Source organism: Euprymna scolopes, chromosome 4, assembly GCF_053919585.1.
Source record: "Euprymna scolopes isolate OS-2025 chromosome 4, ASM5391958v1, whole genome shotgun sequence".
Classification (NCBI taxonomy): domain Eukaryota; kingdom Metazoa; phylum Mollusca; class Cephalopoda; order Sepiida; family Sepiolidae; genus Euprymna; species Euprymna scolopes.
In genome coordinates this window covers 35,943,429-35,962,187 of record NC_136485.1, presented here as the reverse complement: position 1 = coordinate 35,962,187, position 18,759 = coordinate 35,943,429, and the positions used below count along the sequence as shown (strand labels likewise).

Sequence of the window (18,759 nt, the reverse complement as noted above, 5' to 3'; positions counted from 1 at the left end):
TGTGGGAGAGGGGTGCATTCTGTTATAGGTTTTCAGGGATGCTTAAAATGAATATCACATTTAAATATAATGCAGATAAGTAGTTTTCATAAAATAAATATATTTCTTTACTGCGAATAATAATTTTAATGTGTAAATTAAACATAAAATGATAACATATTTTCTGGCCACCAAGTTGGGGGGGAGGCAATTATGAGTATTTTGGGCTGAAAGTATTTTTTATTTGTTTCAATTAAACAAAGGTCTCAATTGTTTTGTAATTCAAACACAAGTGTTGTCATGCGGCGAATATTTAAAAATATGATTTTTAATTGTGTATGTTCTAAGAATATTTAATAAAGTTTACTGTAAAATCTGAAAAAGAAATAAATAAATGTTGCCAGAAACTAATGCTAAACGAAATGTTATACTAAAAGTTTTATTATAAATAAGAGTTTATTTGTTTGTGTACGAAGATTGTATCATTTGAAGTTAACGGTAAAAGTCAATATCTATTAATGCTGTGTATAAAAATTATATTATAAACTCATCACAATAATAATTATAAAAATAGGGTTTGTATTACAGTACACAGATTCGAAAAAGTTGTCAAAAAACAAATATATAACAAATAAATGTTATCAAAGGCAAGATAAGTTACTTTTCTGCCAAACTGGATAAATATGTTTGTGTTTTTATTCAATGTAACATGTTTATTCAGCTCGAAAAACACAGTGTTTACCGATGTATTCTAAAATTCAAGATGGCGTTTCACACCCTAAGTATGGAAAAATGTGTTATAAATAAAAACCTATATAAAATACTATAAAAAACCTGCCGAATATATGTCAACCTATGTCACGGTAACATATATTGAGCGAGTTTTTAACAGTATTTTATCCAGTTTTTTATTTATAACATTTTTCCCCACACTTAACGTGTTAAAGAGAGAATAAGACGCCATCTTGAATGTTCCAATACATCGGTAAATACTGTATGCTTTTCGAGCTGAATAAACATGTTACATTTAATAAAAACACGAAAATCTCGTATAAAAATTCTTCAATTCTTTGCATTCTTCAATTTCTTTGCATAATCAATAGTATTCTTATTAAAAAAAAAAAAAAAAAAATGCAAAAAAGTTGCAGATTTAAAAAAAAAAAAAAAAGAAAAAAAATAAACGTAAAAAATTGCAGAGGTGTTGTGCGCATCTCAATATGGCGAGAAAAGAAAAAGGCTAGATTGCGAAATTTGGCATAAAATGCTATGTACATTTCCAAAATGGCAAAGTTGACGACGGCGTGATAAATAATTGGTTTTCGCTGTAAAAAAAAAAAAAAAAAAAAGAAACTACTTGATCAAATGAAGTGAAATTCTTTTTCGGAGAACTTCAGTCTATAACAGTTTTGTACAATAAAATATTTTTTTCAGTATTTCCATTTTTTAATGTCGTCACTAAACTGTATAATTACCAAAAATTTTATGTTTTAAAGTTAATAACGAAAAAAAAAAAAAAAACTTTTTTATATTGCTTGTATAATAATAAAAAAAAAAAGGTTATCGTAGGTTAAAAATATGAAAAGTTCTATTTTTATGTCATATATGTCCCGTGTTTTTTTAAATGTCATATATGTCCCGTGTTTTTTTAAAGGTGCTAGTGCAGAGAGTGATCCGTGCTATTTTTTAAATCGAATTACCAAGATTAAGAATGGCTTTATAAACATAACGGAGCGAATGATAAACAATACATAAATAGAAATAATAAATTAACAGATTTTGTACTTTTAAGTGTAAACAATAGTTATTTAACTAAGAAATGAAAATACGTGAGTAGTTAATCGGAGAAGCTGTCAAAAAACAAATATATAACAAATAGTCTACACTTACGAATTTGAAAGCCCCACACTTACCGTGTTATGGAGAGAATAAGACGCCATCTAGAATGTTCCTATACATCGATAAGCAGTTTATGGTTTTAGAGCTGAATAAACATGTTACATCGAATAAAAACACGAAAAATATGTTATGGAAAGAATAAGACGCCATCTAGAATGTTCCTATACATCGATAAGCAGTTTATGGTTTTAGTGCTGAATAAACATGTTACAATGAATAAAAACGCGAAAAATATATCCAGTTTGGTAGAAAAGTAACGAAAAATCTATGTGTTTAATAAGAACGTCTAACTTACATGAAAATCCAGTAGAATCTGATATCATGGGAATGGCGCGAATGAAAGAATTCAAATTTTTATTTTTTTATTTTTTATTTTTTGGTTTTCATTGTAAAGTCTACATTTAATTTAAAAAAAAAAATAATGTATATAAAATATAGAAAAAAAATAGGTATTAGAGTTACTAATATAAAAAAGAAAATTACTGGTTTTGTTGGTTTCTAGCGCAATCCCCCCCCCCCACCTTTCCAGTTTTAGAGACAGGAGGTCACGTGGTAATAAAGGAAATGGCTAGAGAGTGAGAGAAGAGGGCAAACACATGTTAATATATGTTTAATATTAATATTTATTTAATAAACATAGTTTTAATTTTAATATTAATGTGTTATAAATTACAAACTATATAAAATACTATAAAAAACCTGCCGAATATATGTCAACCTATGTCACGGTAACATATATTGAGCGAGTTTTTAACAGTATTTTATCCGGTTTTTTATTTATAACATTTTTTCCCACACTTAACGTGTTAAAGAGAGAATAAGACGCCATCTTGAATGTTCCAATACATCGGTAAATACTGTATGCTTTTCGAGCTGAATAAACATGTTACATTTAATAAAAACACGAAAAATATATCCAGTTTGGTAGAAAAGTAACTTATCTTGCCTTTGATAACATTTATTTGTTATATATTTCTTTTTGGACAACTTTTTTTCGAATATATGTGTACAGTAATACAAACCCTACAAAATATTTATTTTAAAAAAATTGGTACTTACACAGTTTAGTGACGACATAAAAAAATGGAAATAATGAAAAAAAAAAAGTTATAGTACGTAACTGTTATAGACTGAAGTTCTCCGAAAAAAAAATTCACTTCATTTGATCAAGTATTTTTTTTTTTGTTTTTTACAGCGAAAAACAATTATTTATCACGGCGACGTCAACGTGGCCATTTTGGAATTTCCCAAGGGCAGGTAACTGCCGTACATAGCAGAATACCTCCATTTTAGGCCAATCTAGCCCTTTTTTCCCCCCACCAGAATGAGTTTTTTTTTTTTTTTTTGCGAAGAGAGATGCCATTTTTGGGGTGTTTATGTAACAGAAGTAAATAAACGAAGTTTCGAAGTTATCCATGCGTGTCCAACTACGCATGTTTCGAAAATAATCTCGTATAAAAATTCTTCAATTCTTTGCATTCTTCAATTTCTTTGCATAATCAATAGTATTCTTATTTAAAAAAAAAAAAAAAAAATGCAAAAAAATTGCAGATTTAAAAAAAAAAAAGAAAAAAATAAACGTAAAAAATTGCAGATGTGTTGTGCGTGCGCATCTCAATATGGCGAGAAAAAAAAAGGCTAGATTGCGAAATTTGGCATAAAATGCTATGTACATTTCCAAAATGGCAAAGTTGACGACGGCGTGATAAATAATTGGTTTTCGCTGTAAAAAAAAAAAAAAAAAAAAAAGAAACTACATGATCAAATGAAGTGAAATTCTTTTTCGGAGAACTTCAGTCTATAACAGTTTTGTACAATAAAATATTTTTTTCAGTATTTCCATTTTTTAATGTCGTCACTAAACTGTATAATTACCAAAAATTTTATGTTTAAAAGTTAATAACGAAAGGAAATTAATTCCATTTTTAAACGAAAAAGTCAGTTTAAATACTATTTTTTTTTAAGCAAGAAAAAAAAAAAAAGGTAAATATCCAGATACGCTACTACAGAACACCACCGACCACTCTAATCGAGGTCGCTGGCAACGAATCTGATAGTCAAACTTAACTTTAAAAAATATTTAGGTTTGGTTCACCGTAAATAATATAGGTGACTGAAATAGGAATGTAATTGAATGTTTAATATTCAGAATAGTATTCGATAATTCACGGAATAATTATTGTTACAAATTACGATGACTGTACACAGATTTGAAAAAGTATAAAAAAATAAATGTTATATTTATTCAGCTCGAAAAACATACAGTGTTTACCGATGTAATCGAAAAATAAATGAAAAACTATACGAAATACTTATGTCACGGTAACATATATGTAGCGAGTTTTTAACAGTATTTTTATCAGGTTTTTTTATGTATAAAAACAACTAAAAAAAAAAACAAAAAAAAAAACTTCTTTTTTATATTGCTTTTATAATAATAAAAAAAGGTTATCGTAGGTTAAAAATATGAAAAGTTCTATTTTAATGTCATATATGTTCCGTGTTTTTTAAAGGTGCTAGTGCAGAGAGTGATCCGTGCTATTTTTTAAATCGAATTTCCAAGATTAAGAATGGCTTTATAAACATAACGGAGCGAATGATAAACAATACATAAATAGAAATAATAAATTAACAGATTTTGTACTTTCAAGTGTAAACAATAGTTATTTAACTAAGAAATGAAAATACGTGAGTAGTTAATCGGAGAAGCTGTCAAAAAAACACGAAAAATATGTTATGGAGAGAATAAGACGCCATCTAGGATGTTCCTATACATCGATAAGCAGTTTATGGTTTTAGTGCTGAATAAACATGTTACAATGAATAAAAACGCGAAAAATATATCGAGTTTGGTAGAAAAGTAACGAAAAATCTATGTGTTTAATAAGAACGTCTAACTTACATGAAAATCCAGTAGAATCTGATATCATGGGAATGGCGCGAATGAAAGAATTCAAATTTTTTATTTATTTTGTTTTTTTTTTGGTTTTCATTGTAAAGTCTACATTTAATTTATAAAAAAAAAGTAATGTATATAAAATATAGAAAAAAAATAGGTATTAGAGTTACTAATATAAAAAAGAAAATTACTGGTTTTGTTGGTTTCTAGCGCAATTACCCCCCCCCCACACCTTTCCAGTTTTAGAGACAGGAGGTCACGTGGTAATAAAGGAAATGGCTAGAGAGTGAGAGAAAAGGGCAAACACATTTTAATATGTTTAATATTAATATTTATTTAATAAACACATAGATTTAATTTTAATATTTTTAATAATAATAATGTAAGCCTTTAAACTGTCGAATATCATTTTTAGTATACTGTAATTTTCGTGTAATCAAACGTCCTCATACTGAAACCCACCCCTCCCACTTACAGTTGTACATAGGTAGTAGGAAAAAAAAAATCAAAATGGCTAAAGTCTTAAACTATAGCAAATAGCAAACTCATCTTCGACGGTAAGAAACTTCAAGCAAAAATAATAACATTTTCCCCCTACGTCAATTTTTGTGTAATTTTGGGATTCTTGTTTTTGAAGTGCGATAAAACCGTTGGTAATAACGGTTCGACTCGATAATTAATATTTAACTGTGTTATAGTATCAATAACTCCTCGAAGGGAGCTTAATCTTTCTCAGCGCAGCCGACATTTTACTGAGCTGACGTCACGTCACGTGACACGTAATGAATAACGGTAAAATGTAAGGTTTTTCGGGGGCCCCCCTAGGAGAGAAATGATCAGTTCACCCCCTTTTAATGGTCCGTTTGGTGTGAAATTTCGATATTTGTCATGCGGGTGATCAAGGTTCAATATGATACATAATTTGTCAACTTTGGTTGTGTCTGTCAAAAGTTTTAGCGTTACAAACAAACATACATACATACATACATACATACATACACACCGATTTTTGCCTTTTATATATATAGACTAGCAGGGCTACCCGGCGTTGCTCGGGACCGTATAAACAATGAAAAAACAAAAGCAGATATTGAACATATGTTTTATTCTTAGGGGAGAGGAATCTTTCATCTCTATGTATTATTTGTTTTATCTACCCTAAGACTGGTATTGTTCATGTTTTATCCCTAGCATAGGTAATTTACAGCATGTATATGAAATTGTTTTACCTTAGGGAGAAGAGAACAGGTAATATACAACATAATGTGTCTATATTACATCCCTGGCAACGCCTAGAAACCAGCTAGAACATGTATTTCAGTCAATCTTTATTACATCCTGGGCTATGCCGGGAAACCAGCTAATCTCTTATTAGTGACTTGACCACCAAAATACCTCCCTAAGTGTGTCCTTTCTTTTGAACTTATTAGATATAGGTATCTAGAAATGTGTGTGAAATTTTGTTGAATGCATTGTTCACTATGATTTTCTTATTGTTCTACACAATATCAACTGTAGCGAAATAACACAGTAAACTTAGTGTAGTGTTAGAATAAAGAGCAAAGGAAAAATTAGAATCATATTTTGTAATTGCAAATCTAAATTTGCTAGCGTGTACCAGTATTTGCCAGGTTGTGGAAATTTGGAATTTATAACATACTAGCAGGGCTACCCGGCGTTGCTCGGGACCGTATAAACAATGAAAAAACAAAAGCAGATATTGAACATATGTTTGATTCTTAGGGGAGAGGAATCTTTCATCTCTATGTATTATTTGTTTTATCTACCCTAGGACTGATATTGTTCATGTTTTATCCCTAGCATAGGTAATTTACAGCATGTATATGAAATTGTTTTACCTTAGGGAGAAGAGAACAGGTAATATACAAAATAATGTGTCTATATTACATCCCTGGCAACGCCTAGAAACCAGCTAGAACATGTATTTCAGTCAATCTTTATTATATCCTGGGCTATGCCGGGAAACCAGCTAATCTCTTTTTAGTGACTTGACCACCAAAATACCTCCCTAAGTGTGTCCTTTCTTTTGAACTTATTAGATATAGGTATCTAGAAATGTGTGTGAAATTTTGTTGAATGCATTGTTCACTATGATTTTCTTATTGTTCTACACAATATCAACTGTAGCGAAATAACACAGTAAACTTAGTGTAGTGTTAGAATAAAGAGCAAAGGAAAAAATTAGAATCATATTTTGTAATTGCAAATCTAAATTTGCTAGCATGTACCAGTATTGGCCAGGTTGTGGAAATTTGGAACTTATAACATATGTAGTGGCCTTTTCCTAGATACCTATTGCTAAAAATTATACTTTCATTTTGTTAGAAAAATCTCTCTTCAGATGCCCTGCATCATTCAAAATAAAAACAAATATTTTTATAATTGTTTCAGTATATTGCTACACAATGTGAAAGTTTTTAACGTTTGTAAAAAAAATCATGAATGTGCTTATATTGCAAAAAAGAAAATATCAGTGCACAGTATTGAAAGTGTTTGAGATTCAAAAGTCTGTAACATTTCTACTAACTTCATAAGATGTCATGTGAGAAACTGAATTGAATATCAAGACATTATCTGAAGCGTTTTTATTTTGGTGTAACATATGTGTTTACAGTGAACCTTAACTTTTAATAAACAGATTGGTATGCAATGACATAGGCTAAGAATCTTTAAAATATATATAAATTGGAAAAATGTGTGAACAAATGAAAAAAAAATGATCCGCTCCACTTGATGACATCAAGCACAGTAATATTTTAGTGAAGAAAATATGAAATTGATGTTCAGTGATTAGTTTGGATGAATGAGAAAATGTAATTGTTTGATGCATAAAAATAACTCAGTTGCTGTATTTGATATTAAGCAGCAAAATATAGTGATTTGAATATTTGGGAAAACATCAAACCAGATTATGTAAAAAGAAAAAAAAAAGATGAAATTAGAAAATATATATTTTATGTTTATGAGTTCTGCCAATCAAAATTTTGTGGCAGAAATTGGGTGATTACCATGCAATTTTATTTTGGTAAAATTCTTAAATTATTAGAATGTTTATTATAATTTCTAATTAGTGACTTGTTATAATCAAAATCCGCCCTAAAGAGTGTCCTTTCTTTTATTAGGTATCAGAGTAGGTATCAAGATTTCTACTTCTATACAAATGTGATATTTCAGATCTGTACATAAAAAATTTGCTGAATATATAGGTTGAGAATTGTTCTGTGTCGCTCTCTCTCACACACACACGCATTCTCACTTTTATAGATATAATAGATAGATTACTCTAGATATATTTCCATATGTCTGAATACCCTATATACAAATTTTCAAATCTGTAGATAAAAAAATTTGTTGAGTATATAGGTTGAAAATTGTTCTCTCTCTCTCTCTCACACACACATTCTCAATTTTAGAGATATAATAGATAGATTATGCTAGATATATTTCCATATGTCTGAATACCCTATATACAAATTTTCTAATCTGTAGATCAAATATTTGTTGAATATATAGGTTGAAAATTGTTCTTACTCTCTCTCTCTCTCTCTCTCTGGCTACCTCACACACACATTCTAACTTTTATAGATATAATAGATAGATTATGCTAGATATATTTCCATATGTGTGAATACCCTATATACAAATTTTCTAATTTGTAGATAAAAAATTTGTAGAGTGCATAGGTTGAGAATTGTTCTCTCTATCTCTCACACACACACATTCTAACTTTTAAAGATATAATAGATTATGCTAGATATATTTCGATATTTCTGAATACCCTATATATAAAAATTTGTTGAATGTATAGGTTGAGAACTGTTCTCTCTCTCTCTCTCTCTCTCACACACACACACATTCTCACTTTTATAGATATAATAGAAAGATTATCCTAGATATATTTCTATTTGTATGAATACTCTATATACAAATTTTAAAATCTGTAGATAAAGAATTTGTTGAGTATATGGGTTGAGAATTGTTCTCTCTCTCTCTCTCTCTCTCTCTCACACACACACACACATTCTCACTTTTATAGATATAATAGATTATGCTAGATATATTTCCATATGTCTGAATACCCTATATACAAATTTTCAAATCTGTAGATAAAAAATTTGTTGAGTATATAGGTTGAGAATTGTTCTCTCTCTCTCTATCACACACATTCTCACTTTTATAGATATAATAGACAGATTATGCCAGATATATTGAAATATGTCTGAATGCCCAATATACAAATTTTGAAATCTGTAGATAAAAAATTTGTTGTATACATAGGTTGACAATTGTCCTCTCTCTCACACACACACACATTCTCACTTTTATACATATAATAGATAGATTATGCTAGATATATTTCTATATGTCTGAACACCCTATATACAAATGTTCAAATCTGTGGATAAAAAATTTGTTGAATGTATAGGTTGAGAATTTTTATCTCTCTCTTTTTCTCTCTCTCTCTCTCTCGCTATCTCACACACACGCATTCTCACTTTTATAGATAAAATAGATAGATTAGGCTAGATATATTTCCATATGTCTGAATACCCTATATACAAAGTTTCAAATCTGTAGATAAAAAATTTGTTGAATATATAGGTTTAGAATTGTTCTCTCTCTCTCTCTCACACACACATTCTAACTTTTGTAGTTATAATAGATAGATTATGCTAGATATATTTCCATATGTCTGAATACCCTATATACAAATTTTCTAAACTGTAGGTAAAAAATTTGTTGAGTATGTAGGTTAAGAATTGTTCTCTCTCTCTCTCACACACACACACACACACACAAGTTCTCACTTTTATAGATATAATAGATAGATTATGCTAGATATATTTCTATATGTCTGCCTACCCTATATACAAATTTCCAAATCTGTGCCCAAAAATGTGTGGAATATATAGGTTGAGAATTGTTCTCTCTCTCTCTCTCTCTCACACATATTCTCACTTTTATAGGTTATATAGGTTGAGAATTTTTTGCTCTTTCCATCACTCACATTCACACTTTTATAGATATAATACATAGATTATGCCAGATATATTTACATATGTCTGAATACCCAATATACACATTTTCAAATCTGTAGATAAAAAATTAGTTGAATATATAGGTTGAGAATTGTTCTCTCTCTCTCTCTTTCTCTCTCTCTCACACACACATTCTCACTTTTATAGATATAATAGATAGATTATGCTAGATATATTTCCATACGTCTGAATACCCTATATCCAAATTTTCTAATATGTAGATAAAAAATTTGTTGAATATATAGGGTGAGAATTTTCCTTCCTCTCTTTCTCTCTCTCTCTTTCTAACACACACACAAGCTGAAAATTGTTCTCTCTCTCTCTCTGACTCTCTCTCTCTCTCTCACACACACACACATGGTCATTTTATAGATATAATAGATAGGTTATGCTAGATATATTTCTATATGTCTGAATACCCTATATACAAATTTTTAAATCTGTAGATAAAAAATTTGTTGAGTATATAGGTTGAGAATTGTTCTTTCTCTCTCTCTCACACACACATTCTCACTTTTATAGATATAATAGATTATGCTAGATATATTTCCAAATGTCTGAATACCCTATATACAAATTTTCAAATCTGTAAAGATAGAATTTGTTGAATATATAGGTTGAGAATTGTTCTCTCTCTCTCTCTCTTTCACACACATTCTCACTTTTATAGATATAATAGATAGATTATGCTAGATATATTTCCTTATGTCTGAATACCCTATATACAAATTATCAAATCTGTAGATACAAAATTTGTTGAGTATATAGGTTGAGAATTGTTCTCTCTCTCTCTCTCTCACTCACTCACTCACTCACACACACACACACACATTCTACCTTTTATAGATATAATAGATTATGCTAGATATATTTCCATATGTCTGAATACCCTGTATACAAATTTTCAGATCTGTACATAAAAATTAGTTGAATATATAGGTTGAGAATTGTTCTCTCTCTCTCTTCTCTCTCTCTCTTTCACACACATTCTCACTTTTCTAGATATAATAGATAGATTATGCTATATATATTTCCATATGTCTGAATACCCTATATACAAATTTTCTAATCGGTAGATAAAAAATATGTTGAATATATAGGGTGAGAATTGTACTTACTCTCTCTCTCTCTCTCTCTCTCTCTCACGCACACATTCTCACTTTTATGGATATAATAGATAGATTATGCTGGATATATTTCCATATGTCTGAATACCCTATATACAAATGGTCAAATCTGTAGATAACAAATTTATTGAATAGATAGGTTGAGAATTGTTCTCTCTCTCTCTCTCGCAACCTTACACACACAACCACACGCAAACATTCTGACTTTTATAGATATAATAGATCGATTATGCTAGATATATTTCCATATGTCTGAATACCCAATATACAAATTTTCAAATCTGTAGGTAAAAAATTTGTTGAATATATAGGTTGAGAATTGTTCTCTCTCTCTCACACACTCACATTCTCACTTTTATAGATATAATGTATAGATTATGCTAGATATATTTCTATATGTCTGAATACCCTATATACAAAGTTTAAAATCCGTAGATAAAAATACGTTGAGTATATAGGTTGAGAATTGTTCTCTCTCTCTCTTACGCACACACACACACACACACACACACACATTTTCACTTTTATAGATATAATAGATAGATTATGCTAGATATATTTCCATATGTCTGAATACCCTATATACAAATTTTCAAATCTGTAGATAAAAAATGTATTGAATATATAGGTTGAGAATTGTTGTTTCTCTCTCTCTCTCTCTCTCTCTCTCTCTCTCTCTCTCTCTGGCTACCTCACACACACACACATTTTCACTTTTATAGATATAATAGATAGATTATGCTAGATATATTTCCATATGTCTGAATACCCTATATACAAACTTTCAAATCTGTAGATAAAAAATTTGTTGAGTATATAGGTTGAGAATTGTTCTCTCTCTCTCACACGAAACTGTGCGCTCGGCTTCTTCCCCCCCCTTCCCACCCCAAATGCTTGGGAAACTGTGCACTGTTTTTGTTGGTTTTCAAGCTGCCTCTTCACCCCCCCCCCCCACACACACAGTTTAACAGTAGTAGGAGGTCAAGAGAAAGAGGGTGAGAGAGAGAGAAGAGTAAGTTGGTGAGAGAGAGAGAAAAGAGAAAGAGGGTGTTGGTTTTATATTTTTATTATCGTCTAATATTTTGAAAGCTGAATTTCTAATAAAATGTGCATCTATAGGAGATAATGCCTGGGAATGTGTTCCCCCCCCCCACAGTTTAACAGTGGTGTGACGTCAAGAGAAAGAGGGTGAGAGAGAGGGAAGAGTAAGTGGGTGAGAGAGAGAAAGAGAGAGAAAAAAAAGAAAGACGGTGTTGGTTTTGTGAAAACAGTTGTTATTTACAATTGTTCGCATTCTTGGCCTTTTGGTCAAGATCAAAGTGTAGTATCTGTTCTTCAGATGCTGCACTTCTATTTCTTGTTCTCTTTCGGTGGAGGAGAAATCCTCCACGACTGAGACAATTTTTATTTTTGTACCTTTTCTCCACGTTAAAAAACGACCCTGGTGTCTAACTCTGTCCCGTGGGGAGGCATAGTAAATAGGTACAATTGTTCGCCATTAGTGGATGTTGACGTCACGTCACGTGACATGACTAAGCGTTTTTTTTTTTTAGTATGAATAACATTTTTTGTTTTAATTATAAAGTCTACACTTAATTTTATAGAAAATGATGTATATATAATAGAAAAAAAAAATTACTGGTTTTGTTGGATTCAAGTGGATCCCCCCCCTCCAGTTTAAGAGATAGCAGGTCACGTGGTAATATACAAAATGGCTAGCGTAAATATAAAGATCGGTTTTTTTATCGACGAATATTTTGAAAGCTGAATTTTTTTTTATTCCTGTACATTTTTTCCTGATATTTTTCGTTAAAACTCTTGTATAAATACTATTTTTAACCAGTTAAATACGTTGGAGACATTGTCATGGAGTTTAATAATCTCTAGAACAAAGCAGAAGAGAAATTACAAAAGTATCGGTAAAACAAAGTGTTTGTTTACATTTGTTCGCCATTACTGGATGTTGACGTCACGTCACGTGACATGACTAAGCGTTTTTGGATTATGTAATATTAACATTAAAATGACAGGTTTTTTGGGGGGCCCCCCTAGGAGAGAAATGATCAGTTCACCCCCTTTTAATGGTCCGTTTGGTGTGGAATTTCGATATTTGTCATGCGGGTGATCAAGGTTCAATATGATACATAATTTGTCAACTTTGGTTGTGTCTGTCAAAAGTTTGAGCTGACGTCACGTCACGTGACACGTATTGAATAACGTTAAAATGACAGGTTTTTTGGGGGGCCCCCCTAGGAGAAAAACGATCAGTTGACCCCTTTCTACTGGTCCGTTTGACGTGAAATTTCGATATTTGTCATCCGGGTGATCAAGGTGCAATATGATACCAAATTTGTCAACTCTGGTTCCGTCTTTCAAAAGTTTTAGCGTTACAAACAAACATACATACATACATACATACATACATACATACACACCGATTTTTGCCTTTTATATATATAGACTAGCAGGGCTACCCGGCGTTGCTCGGGACCGTATAAACAATGAAAAAACAAAAGCAGATATTGAACATATGTTTGATTCTTAGGGGAGAGGAATCTTTCATCTCTATGTATTATTTGTTTTATCTACCCTAGGACTGATATTGTTCATGTTTTATCCCTAGCATAGGTAATTTACAGCATGTATATGAAATTGTTTTACCTTAGGGAGAAGAGAACAGGTAATATACAACATAATGTGTCTATATTACATCCCTGGCAACGCCTAGAAACCAGCTAGAACATGTATTTCAGTCAATCTTTATTATATCCTGGGCTATGCCGGGAAACCAGCTAATCTCTTTTTAGTGACTTGACCACCAAAATACCTCCCTAAGTGTGTCCTTTCTTTTGAACTTATTAGATATAGGTATCTAGAAATGTGTGTGAAATTTTGTTGAATGCATTGTTCACTATGATTTTCTTATTGTTCTACACAATATCAACTGTAGCGAAATAACACAGTAAACTTAGTGTAGTGTTAGAATAAAGAGCAAAGGAAAAAATTAGAATCATATTTTGTAATTGCAAATCTAAATTTGCTAGCATGTACCAGTATTTGCCAGGTTGTGGAAATTTGGAACTTATAACATATGTAGTGGCCTTTTCCTAGATACCTATTGCTAAAAATTATACTTTCATTTTGTTAGAAAAATCTCTCTTCAGATGCCCTGCATCATTCAAAATAAAAACAAATATTTTTATAATTGTTTCAGTATATTGCTACACAATGTGAAAGTTTTTAACGTTTGTAAAAAAAATCATGAATGTGCTTATATTGCAAAAAAGAAAATATCAGTGCACAGTATTGAAAGTGTTTGAGATTCAAAAGTCTGTAACATTTCTACTAACTTCATAAGATGTCATGTGAGAAACTGAATTGAATATCAAGACATTATCTGAAGCGTTTTTATTTTGGTGTAACATATGTGTTTACAGTGAACCTTAACTTTTAATAAACAGATTGGTATGCAATGACATAGGCTAAGAATCTTTAAAATATATATAAATTGGAAAAATGTGTGAACAAATGAAAAAAAAATGATCCGCTCCACTTGATGACATCAAGCACAGTAATATTTTAGTGAAGAAAATATGAAATTGATGTTCAGTGATTAGTTTGGATGAATGAGAAAATGTAATTGTTTGATGCATAAAAATAACTCAGTTGCTGTATTTGATATTAAGCAGCAAAATATAGTGATTTGAATATTTGGGAAAACATCAAACCAGATTATGTAAAAAGAAAAAAAAAAGATGAAATTAGAAAATATATATTTTATGTTTATGAGTTCTGCCAATCAAAATTTTGTGGCAGAAATTGGGTGATTACCATGCAATTTTATTTTGGTAAAATTCTTAAATTATTAGAATGTTTATTATAATTTCTAATTAGTGACTTGTTATAATCAAAATCCGCCCTAAAGAGTGTCCTTTCTTTTATTAGGTATCAGAGTAGGTATCAAGATTTCTACTTCTATACAAATGTGATATTTCAGATCTGTACATAAAAAATTTGTTGAATATATAGGTTGAGAATTGTTCTGTGTCGCTCTCTCTCACACACACACGCATTCTCACTTTTATAGATATAATAGATAGATTACTCTAGATATATTTCCATATGTCTGAATACCCTATATACAAATTTTCAAATCTGTAGATAAAAAAATTTGTTGAGTATATAGGTTGAAAATTGTTCTCTCTCTCTCACACACACATTCTCAATTTTAGAGATATAATAGATAGATTATGCTAGATATATTTCCATATGTCTGAATACCCTATATACAAATTTTCTAATCTGTAGATCAAATATTTGTTGAATATATAGGTTGAAAATTGTTCTTACTCTCTCTCTCTCTCTCTCTCTGGCTACCTCACACACACATTCTAACTTTTATAGATATAATAGATAGATTATGCTAGATATATTTCCATATGTGTGAATACCCTATATACAAATTTTCTAATTTGTAGATAAAAAATTTGTAGAGTGCATAGGTTGAGAATTGTTCTCTCTATCTCTCACACACACACATTCTAACTTTTAAAGATATAATAGATTATGCTAGATATATTTCGATATTTCTGAATACCCTATATATAAAAATTTGTTGAATGTATAGGTTGAGAACTGTTCTCTCTCTCTCTCTCTCTCTCTCTCTCGCTCACACACACACACACATTCTCACTTTTATAGATATAATAGAAAGATTATCCTAGATATATTTCTATTTGTATGAATACTCTATATACAAATTTTAAAATCTGTAGATAAAGAATTTGTTGAGTATATGGGTTGAGAATTGTTCTCTCTCTCTCTCTCTCTCTCTCTCACACACACACACACATTCTCACTTTTATAGATATAATAGATTATGCTAGATATATTTCCATATGTCTGAATACCCTATATACAAATTTTCAAATCTGTAGATAAAAAATTTGTTGAGTATATAGGTTGAGAATTGTTCTCTCTCTCTCTATCACACACATTCTCACTTTTATAGATATAATAGACAGATTATGCCAGATATATTAAAATATGTCTGAATGCCCAATATACAAATTTTGAAATCTGTAGATAAAAAATTTGTTGTATACATAGGTTGACAATTGTCCTCTCTCTCACACACACACACATTCTCACTTTTATACATATAATAGATAGATTATGCTAGATATATTTCTATATGTCTGAACACCCTATATACAAATGTTCAAATCTGTGGATAAAAAATTTGTTGAATGTATAGGTTGAGAATTTTTATCTCTCTCTTTTTCTCTCTCTCTCTCTCTCGCTATCTCACACACACGCATTCTCACTTTTATAGATAAAATAGATAAATTATGCTAGATATATTTCCATATGTCTGAATACCCTATATACAAAGTTTCAAATCTGTAGATAAAAAATTTGTTGAATATATAGGTTTAGAATTGTTCTCTCTCTCTCTCACACACACATTCTAACTTTTGTAGTTATAATAGATAGATTATGCTAGATATATTTCCATATGTCTGAATACCCTATATACAAATTTTCTAAACTGTAGGTAAAAAATTTGTTGAGTATGTAGGTTAAGAATTGTTCTCTCTCTCTCTCTCTCACACACACACACACACACACAAGTTCTCACTTTTATAGATATAATAGATAGATTATGCTAGATATATTTCTATATGTCTGCCTACCCTATATACAAATTTCCAAATCTGTGCCCAAAAATGTGTGGAATATATAGGTTGAGAATTGTTCTCTCTCTCTCTCTCTCACACATATTCTCACTTTTATAGGTTATATAGGTTGAGAATTTTTTGCTCTTTCCATCACTCACATTCACACTTTTATAGATATAATACATAGATTATGCCAGATATATTTACATATGTCTGAATACCCAATATACACATTTTCAAATCTGTAGATAAAAAATTAGTTGAATATATAGGTTGAGAATTGTTCTCTCTCTCTCTCTTTCTCTCTCTCTCACACACACATTCTCACTTTTATAGATATAATAGATAGATTATGCTAGATATATTTCCATACGTCTGAATACCCTATATCCAAATTTTCTAATATGTAGATAAAAAATTTGTTGAATATATAGGGTGAGAATTTTCCTTCCTCTCTTTCTCTCTCTCTCTTTCTCACACACACACAAGCTGAAAATTGTTCTCTCTCTCTCTCTCTCTGACTCTCTCTCTCTCTCTCTCACACACACACACATGGTCATTTTATAGATATAATAGATAGGTTATGCTAGATATATTTCTATATGTCTGAATACCCTATATACAAATTTTTAAATCTGTAGATAAAAAATTTGTTGAGTATATAGGTTGAGAATTGTTCTTTCTCTCTCTCTCACACACACATTCTCACTTTTATAGATATAATAGATTATGCTAGATATATTTCCAAATGTCTGAATACCCTATATACAAATTTTCAAATCTGTAAAGATAGAATTTGTTGAATATATAGGTTGAGAATTGTTCTCTCTCTCTCTCTTTCACACACATTCTCACTTTTATAGATATAATAGATAGATTATGCTAGATATATTTCCTTATGTCTGAATACCCTATATACAAATTATCAAATCTGTAGATACAAAATTTGTTGAGTATATAGGTTGAGAATTGTTCTCTCTCTCTCTCTCTCTCTCTCACTCACTCACTCATTCACTCACTCACACACACACACACACACATTCTACCTTTTATAGATATAATAGATTATGCTAGATATATTTCCATATGTCTGAATACCCTGTATACAAATTTTCAGATCTGTACATAAAAATTAGTTGAATATATAGGTTGAGAATTGTTCTCTCTCTCTCTTCTCTCTCTCTCTTTCACACACATTCTCACTTTTCTAGATATAATAGATAGATTATGCTAGATATATTTCCATATGTCTGAATACCCTATATACAAATTTTCTAATCGGTAGATAAAAAATTTGTTGAATATATAGGGTGAGAATTGTACTTACTCTCTCTCTCTCTCTCTCTCTCTCTCACGCACACATTCTCACTTTTATGGATATAATAGATAGATTATGCTGGATATATTTCCATATGTCTGAATACCCTATATACAAATGGTCAAATCTGTAGATAACAAATTTATTGAATAGATAGGTTGAGAATTGTTCTCTCTCTCTCTCGCAACCTTACACACACAACCACACGCAAACATTCTGACTTTTATAGATATAATAGATCGATTATGCTAGATATATTTCCATATGTCTGAATACCCAATATACAAATTTTCAAATCTGTAGGTAAAAAATTTGTTGAATATATAGGTTGAGAATTGTTCTCTCTCTCTCACACACTCACATTCTCACTTTTATAGATATAATGTATAGATTATGCTAGATATATTTCTATATGTCTGAATACCCTATATACAAAGTTTAAAATCCGTAGATAAAAATACGTTGAGTATATAGGTTGAGAATTGTTCTCTCTCTCTCTTACGCACACACACACACACACACACACACACATTTTCACTTTTATAGATATAATAGATAGATTATGCTAGATATATTTCCATATGTCTGAATACCCTATATACAAATTTTCAAATCTGTAGATAAAAAATGTATTGAATATATAGGTTGAGAATTGTTGTCTCTCTCTCTCTCTCTCTCTCTCTCTCTCTCTCTCTCTCTCTGGCTACCTCACACACACACACATTTTCACTTTTATAGATATAATAGATAGATTATGCTAGATATATTTCCATATGTCTGAATACCCTATATACAAACT

General features: G+C 30.4%; 1 protein-coding gene and 1 pseudogene across 1 annotated transcript in view; one reads left to right on the top strand and one right to left on the bottom strand.

The window, feature by feature from the left end:
• Positions 1-18,759, bottom strand: part of LOC145267125 (aldehyde dehydrogenase, mitochondrial-like) — a 134,529-nt gene that overhangs the window by 84,124 nt on the left and 31,646 nt on the right. The window lies entirely within an intron of this gene.
• Positions 12,249-12,382, top strand: LOC145274517 (U2 spliceosomal RNA; annotated as a pseudogene).